The sequence below is a fragment of the Cynara cardunculus genome (genome assembly GCF_001531365.2).
Source record: "Cynara cardunculus var. scolymus isolate 2C chromosome LG 3, CcrdV1, whole genome shotgun sequence".
Lineage (NCBI taxonomy): Eukaryota > Viridiplantae > Streptophyta > Magnoliopsida > Asterales > Asteraceae > Cynara > Cynara cardunculus.
Genome location: NC_037530.1, coordinates 14,027,932 through 14,035,564, shown reverse-complemented (window position 1 = coordinate 14,035,564; position 7,633 = coordinate 14,027,932). Strand labels below are relative to the sequence as shown.

General features: G+C 30.9%; 1 pseudogene; it reads left to right on the top strand.

Annotated features, from left to right (window-relative positions):
* LOC112508982 overlaps window positions 1–4,494 on the top strand; it is a 5,272-nt pseudogene extending 778 nt beyond the window's left edge.
* Window positions 4,495–7,633: the final 3,139 nt, after the last annotated feature.

Below are 7,633 nucleotides of genomic sequence, written 5' to 3'. Positions count from 1 at the left end.
TATACTTTTGTTTATTTTATTTTGTCTATTACAACGAATTTGAATCTTATTACTCATATTAGCAAATTGTTAATTTATTTCTCCAATATTTAATCTCTTTCATATTATGTCGTATACATATATGTAACATAGCTATGTGTTGCTTAATTGTTTTTATTTGTATTTCGACTTGTTCTAATTGTTTGAGTAAAAGAGTGGTTGGAAGAAAATAGGGATCATAATTATCATAAATTTGACTTTCTTGTAATTGAAGGGTTTTTAATTCAGATTCGAAAAAGTTTATTTCACTATATCTCTCTTCTATATATTTCAAATTTTGATTAATCATTCCTTTGAAGAATCTATTTGTATTAACTTGAATTTTGTTACTCATAATTGATCTTTGAAATTATTTAATTCAGATATAACGTCTGATCTGGTAGGACTATATTCTCCTGAATCATTTTCTTGATAAATAGGTTTTGGAATATTTGTATTAAAATCTACATATCTTAAAGATTTAGATTTTGGGATTAGAGGTGTTTTCATATCAACATTACTGGTTGATCCTGTAGAAAACCTAGAAGGAGCAAATGGAAACGATTCAAAATTTATATCTATTGAACCATCATTATGTTCTATAATTCTTGATTGTTGATTAGAATTATCTAATGGTTTARGTGGATKTATATTTTGAAGATTCCAGTTGCAAGATTGAGTAATTTCATTCCATTTTAAACGCTTTGGAATTTGAACTTTAGTGTGTAGGGGATTTGATTCAAATATTATAGTTTCATTTCTTGGACTTGATAATTTAGTTTTTGGTTCAATTGTTGTAGACATAGTTTTATAAAATACTCGATATATGGCTGCAGCAGCCTGAGTACTTCCTGAAAATTCTAAATTTTTTGTCTTGATTGTTAAAACTAAAGTATCTAGAATATTTGGATCAAATAATCCTACTGAGAAATTGGTATAACAATTAAAGTAAATTGGACCATTAGAGATATTAGTTTCAACTATTGCTAATATTGAATTTTTGAAGTTTGTATGCCTAGCATCTCTTAGGATTAACAAGAAAGGAGCATCTATGCCTAATCTAAAGAGTGGCTTAATTGCTACTTGAACTAATCCAATATGTAAATATTTATATTTTTTCCTATGTTGAATTATAGCATTTTTTGATAATAGATGAAGATTTTCATAATCTTTATTGATTGATAAAGTTTGTTCAGTTGTTTTAATAGAATAACTCTGAAGAAAATCGAAATGACCTATTTTATAAATGGTTTTAACATTTTGTTTTGGAATTGTCCAGTCTGATAAACTTTGTTCTATATCACTAATTTGAATTTAGGATGAATTTAAATGAAGATCTTGTTCTTCATAGATTTCTTCACAAGAAGTATGTTTCATAGAAAATAAATCCATTATTCTATTTATATGAATTCACTTGTACTAAGATTTGAATATCGTTCTTCTAAGAAAACAAGATTTTTCTAATAATTTTTGGGCTATCGGCTTTCTTATGGACTGGTCCGGCTGCACGTCTTACGCTCCCTTCTGCGTGACTTACGCTACTCCAACGCCCAATGCAAAGCAACACTAATAACCAAAGATTATTATAAAATTTTGTTTTTTTATAAAACATATTCATCTCTAGTACGCATTCATTAACATAAATAGTATAACTCATTATTTCCCTATGAACATAAATCACGGCTCTGTTTATAATTGTTGGAAATATATAGAAGAGAGATATAGTGAAATAAACTTTTTCGAATCTGAATTAAAAACCCTTCAATTACAAGAAAGTCAAATTTATGATAATTATGATCCCTATTTTCTTCCAACCACTCATTTACTCAAACAATTAGAACAAGTCGAAATACAAATAAAAACAATTAAGCAACACATAGCTATGTTACATATATGTATACGACATAATATGAAAGAGATTAAATATTGGAGAAATAAATTAWCAATTTGCTAATATGAGTAATAAGATTCAAATTCGTTGTAATAGACAAAATAAAATAAACAAAAGTATAATAGACGAATGTTGGATAGAAATAGATAATGACTATAAATATTTAAAAGAATTAAAACGTGATAAACAAATTTTGATAACAAAAATTTTAGAACAAAGACAAAATAAACAAATTATTCCAGCTCATATATTTATTAGACTATCATTTATTATAAAATATATCAATTGGATACAGAAAAACATAGATTCTGAATTCAAAACAATAAAATATCATTCAAATAAGTTAATAATTTGCTAAAATGTCTCAACCAAHGGTTAATATGCAATATCTTTTCAAAGAATTTTATGCTGATCATAATAAAGAAAAACGAGAATATTATTATAATTTTGTCAATGATTCAAGTAAAGAACTTAGACATCAATTAGCWTGGAGAAGATATATTGATGAAAATAATATTCATATAACATTYTTTGAATGRTATGAAATGTATTTTAAACAAGAAAAAATACCTAATCCTTTTCTTTTAATCAATAATTCCCMAAAAATTACTCAAAATTATAAAACTATAAAAGATGATACAATTATTACAAGCATTCATCCACCAAAAACATCTATATTAGTTCAAAATAAATATATAGCTACTCCTTTAGTTAATATTGCAGAAAACACATCTAAAGATGAAATAATTAAGAATATTGCTTATCAAAATAATTATTCATACATACATACATACATACATACATACATACATACATACATACATATATGTGTATATATATATATTGATGATTGTAAACACAATTCATTTTTATATAATAAGATTTGTTTTGCAAAAGAGAGTCATCCAAATAAGTTAACTTTACGAGTTAAGCCTCTTGAGTTTACGTAATGAATTCGTCTTTTTTTTATACACATCTATTTATTCCAATCTTCAATCTTTCATCAAAGTGGGATATCTCAAACTCAACCACAATTTACCAACACTTCAATACTTAATTTTCATGATGCACCTAATTACCTCTTGATTTCTTCTTTTAATATATCTATACTACCTTATAAAGCAAATTTAACAAAAGTCTTGAAAACAATATATAAAGCATTTTGTACAATTTTTTAATACATAAAGTCTTAAAAACAAGATATAATGCATTTGGTACTACTCTGTCGAGCATAATTGTTGATAACAACATTGTCTCTCTCTCCCCCACCCTCATCATTCCTTTCCATAACGCTCTTTTTCCAAGGAGCCACGCTCCACCCTAATGACCATTCATTCCCCAAGGCAACGATTCATGCTATTGATAACCCTAGGGTTTATAAAGAATCGTTCCTCTCCTCCTCTGCTCCTACCGCTTGAGAATATTGTCAAAGAAGCATTGAACACACTTTATCATCACCCAGATGACGTCGTTCGCTCTCAAGCCGATCAATGGCTTCAAAACTTTCAACGGACAATCGATGCTGGGCATGTCTGTTTTAGCTACTGATTAAGTTCAAGAATTTCAATTCAATCTCTACATGTATGTTTTAATAGTGTGGATAGTCAATTCGATTTTCAAGTCGCTCCTCTCGATTCATACAGCTGTTCTACACGATTCAGGCAATTCAAGCTTCCATTACTGATTTAGGCGATTCAAGCTTCCATTACATGATTCAGGTGATTCAATCCTCTATTGGAATCGAGGTAATTAGTTTTTCATATCCCTTCCCCCTAATCAGTTGTTCCGTTATCCCTGACGATTGAAGCTTCTGTATCTAATGCCTTCAACCTTCAGCCTTCTCGATTCAAGGTAATAGTTCTCTACTTTCATTCTCGATTCAAGGTAATAGTTCTCTACTTTCATTCTCGATTCAAGGTAATAGCTTCTTTATTTTTAAACCCTAAAGAACCCACCACGTGAGGTAAAGTTGGGCTGACAAATCATACAAGAAGTCTTACCTTGGTAACGAATGGAAGAAACCATTTGGCGGTTCTTCTCACGCTAATGGGATAGTCCTTGAGAAAATATAAAACTCTTTCTTTGTTTATCAATTTTAATAGTCGTAATTCATTGTTTAACTGGAATTTGACAAGTTGTTCTTATGTCGTCTGCAGTGGTATTGAAGTTAAGCAACCTAACTCTGCCATCAAAAAGTGTGCCAGAGTTCAACTCATCAAGAATGGGAAAAAGATTGCTGCTTTTGTTCCCAATGATGGTTGCTTGAACTACATTGAAGAAAACGTGGGTTCTTCTTGATTCTTTCAAGAATGCTTCATTTTCTTGAGGGTTATTTAACCCGTAATTGTTTTTTCTTTTGACAGGATGAAGTTCCTGGATTCGGGTGAAAGGGTCATGCCGTGGGAGATATTTCTGGAGTCAGGTTTAAAGTTGTGAAGGTTTCTGGTGTTTCACTTTTGGCTCTTTTCAAGGAGAAGAAGGAGAAGCCAATATCTTAAGTTTTTAGAGTGGTTGTATTCGGCTATCAAGTCTTAGTTTTGATATGTTTTTAAAGATTTCACATGTTTTGATTTTTAGCTCTGTGTTTGCAGAAGGCAGACAATTGTTTTCAATTTGTACTGTTATTTTGGTAAAACACAATTCATTTAGATAACTATTGTTTCTCCCTGGTGTGGATTAAATGCTTGTGCTGGTGTGATTAGAGAATTGTTTGCAATGTTTCTTTATGTACTGGGCAAAGATATATCTCTGATCTACTTGAACTTGATGCTTTTGTAGGGTGGAGATTCTAGCATTAAGAGGGTAAAGGTTGAGCAAAATGTAGAATCACATGCTATTGGTGGACCACAATCAGTAGATCAGAGAACTGATGATGTAGAGCATCATATGGATGCTATAGTCAAAATCTTCAAAAAGATCAGTTCTATGGTGCAAAGTTTTAACTCTTTTTCTTTGAAATATATTTGTTTTATGTTAAAGTTCATTATAGTTGCTGTCTGAAAAAGGTGATTTTAGTTGGTTTTGGAGGTATAAGGTGGGACTTGTTTTTGATATGGCTATCTGGTATTGCTGTGGGTTATCTGGTATTGCTGTGGGCTATGTGCAATCTTGAAACTATTTTCTGGGAGCTTTGATATGTGTTGTTTGATGGAGTTTTGGTTTAGTTGGACAGGAATCTATGTTACTAAATCTGGATGTATAAGGTGGAGCATTTTTGGTTTATGCTCCGGAAAAATTACTAGGTTGGCTACTGTATGATCAATTTTTCAATTGAGGAATTCTGGTACTTGGGATTGTTACCTGTTCTATAAGGTTTGGGCTACTGTATGCACAATGTGTTTCTGTTATTGAGATGGCCAGCTGATATGAGGTGGTGTATTTGGGTAAGTGGTGGTGTTTGGAACTGCAGAATGGACACTTTATAGCATTTTTTATCTGTGTAGTTCTTTGTTGCCTACACTGTCTCTACATATCTTGCTGGTAAGGGAGGTTTGTTTGGGTAATGCTGTGGTATAAGCCTGTAGGATATATGAAATGGGCAACTAAATGCAATTTACATGGGCCTTAATGATGGTTGGATGATTGGGCTGGATGGTTCGCTTTGGGTTTGTTGGACTTCCTCTTATCCTATGGTCTGATTTGGGCTGATATTGTTGGACTACATCAATTGTGGACTATGGAGTTGCTGTTTTGACTGTTAAGATGGACTTTTCATTTTTTTTCTCTTCACAGTTTGGTTTTGGGCTTTGTCTGGTTTTTGTTGTGGTCTTGTTCCTTTTGTTTGGATCCTTGGTTTTTGGTATTCTCTTATTTTTGTGAAAATGGGTATGCCCATTTAATTTTTCTGTAATATTTTTTTATCTTATTCACTGAAATTTTCCAGGGGTTCCATTCCCCTTTTCCCAAAAAACAAATTTCATGCTTTTACTTAACTTACTGGTTAAGATTTTAATCTATTAAAATGATATCATATGCAACATTTTTATTTATTAAATGTTTACAGGGTAAGTCATTGCTTTTACTTATGGGTAAGACTCTCAATCCTTCTCATCACTCTTACCGGGTAAGTTTTTCAATCCTTGTTATGTTCATCCAATCAGGTAAAGTGACCCGGTAAGCATGTACCAGAAAAGTGGTTAGTAAACGGCTCCATGGACCACATGATTTGTTTTAATAACCAATCCTGTGTAATGTGATTCTACTTGTCTATAACCACAATTTTTAAATAAGTTTCAAGTTTATGATAGACACTATGGGTTTGTTTACTAAATGCTTATTGGATAGGCCTAGGACTAATAATCTTACATGGTTAGAAGCAAATACAATGTTAAGGATATAACATTATATATAAGGTGGTCAATTATCAATTCATTGATTTTAAGGATATAACAATTTGTGATGTTTTATGTCGATAAATGTTTACCCGATAAACACTTGGTAAACAAATGTGTTTGTTTTTACAAGTATTCACAAACAATTTGTTTTTTTGCAATGGTTGCAGTTGCACAAGTAGATTAACATATAGGGAGTTCTAAATTACAATTTGAATGAATTTGACGAAATTTTATAACCTGCAATAGTAAGTTTGAGTGACGAATTTTACCAGTAAACAACTATCAGGTAAGCGTTTGGGTAAATGGCCTGAAGTTAAGTCTCACATTAGGTGCGTGTAGCCTTTACGTCGCAGGGGTATACAAATGTATGTGTACATGTTATCCACTTGGATCTTGATTTTGAGTGAGATACACCGAGTATGTTTGATATGTCAATTTCTTTATTCATAATAAAATTTGATATTCCGCCGCATTGCGCGGGCACACAACTAGTATATAAGATAATAAAATTTGTTTTAAAAAAATAGGGTCATCCAAATAAGATAACATTATGACTCAAGACTTATGAGTTGACACAATATAAGATTTGTATTAAAAAATTGGGTCATCCAAATAAAATAATCTTATGAGTCAAGTCTCATGAGTTGAAACAATGACTCTCATCATGTTTTTTTAGACACGCCTGCTTATTTCAATATTTCATTCCCTCACCAATATGGGATACTTCAAACTCAACCACAATTCATAAACACCTCAATACTCTTGGTTTTTCCTTTCTTATACACATCTATTTATTCCAATCTTCAATCTTTCATCAAAGTGGGATATCTCAAACTCAACAACAATTCACCAATACTTCAATACTTAATTTTCATGATGCACCTAATTATTTCTTGGTTCTTCTTTTAATATATATATATATATATATATATATATATATAAGATAATGAAATTTGTTTTAAAAAAATAAGGTCATCCAAATAAGATAACTTTATGACTCAAGACTTATGAGTTGACACAATATAAGATTTGTTTTAAAAAATTGGGTCATCCAAACAAGATAACCTTATGAGTCAAGCCTCATAAGTTGAAATAATGACTCTCATCATGCTTTCTTATACACACCTCCTTATATCAATATTTTATTCACTCACCAATGTGGGATACTTCAAACTCAACCACAATTCATAAACACCTCAATACTCAATTCTCATGATGCCAGAGTTTTTTGCAAAAATGGGTTGGTTTTGAAAAAGGTTTGTAGAAATAGGTTAGTTTTAGTTTTATTGGTAGAAATAGGTTAGTTTGTGTGGGACCCACTCATTTAAAAAAATCCGATTTTGTAAATTTACAATTTTTACCCTCCAACTTACATTTTTATTTTTATTTA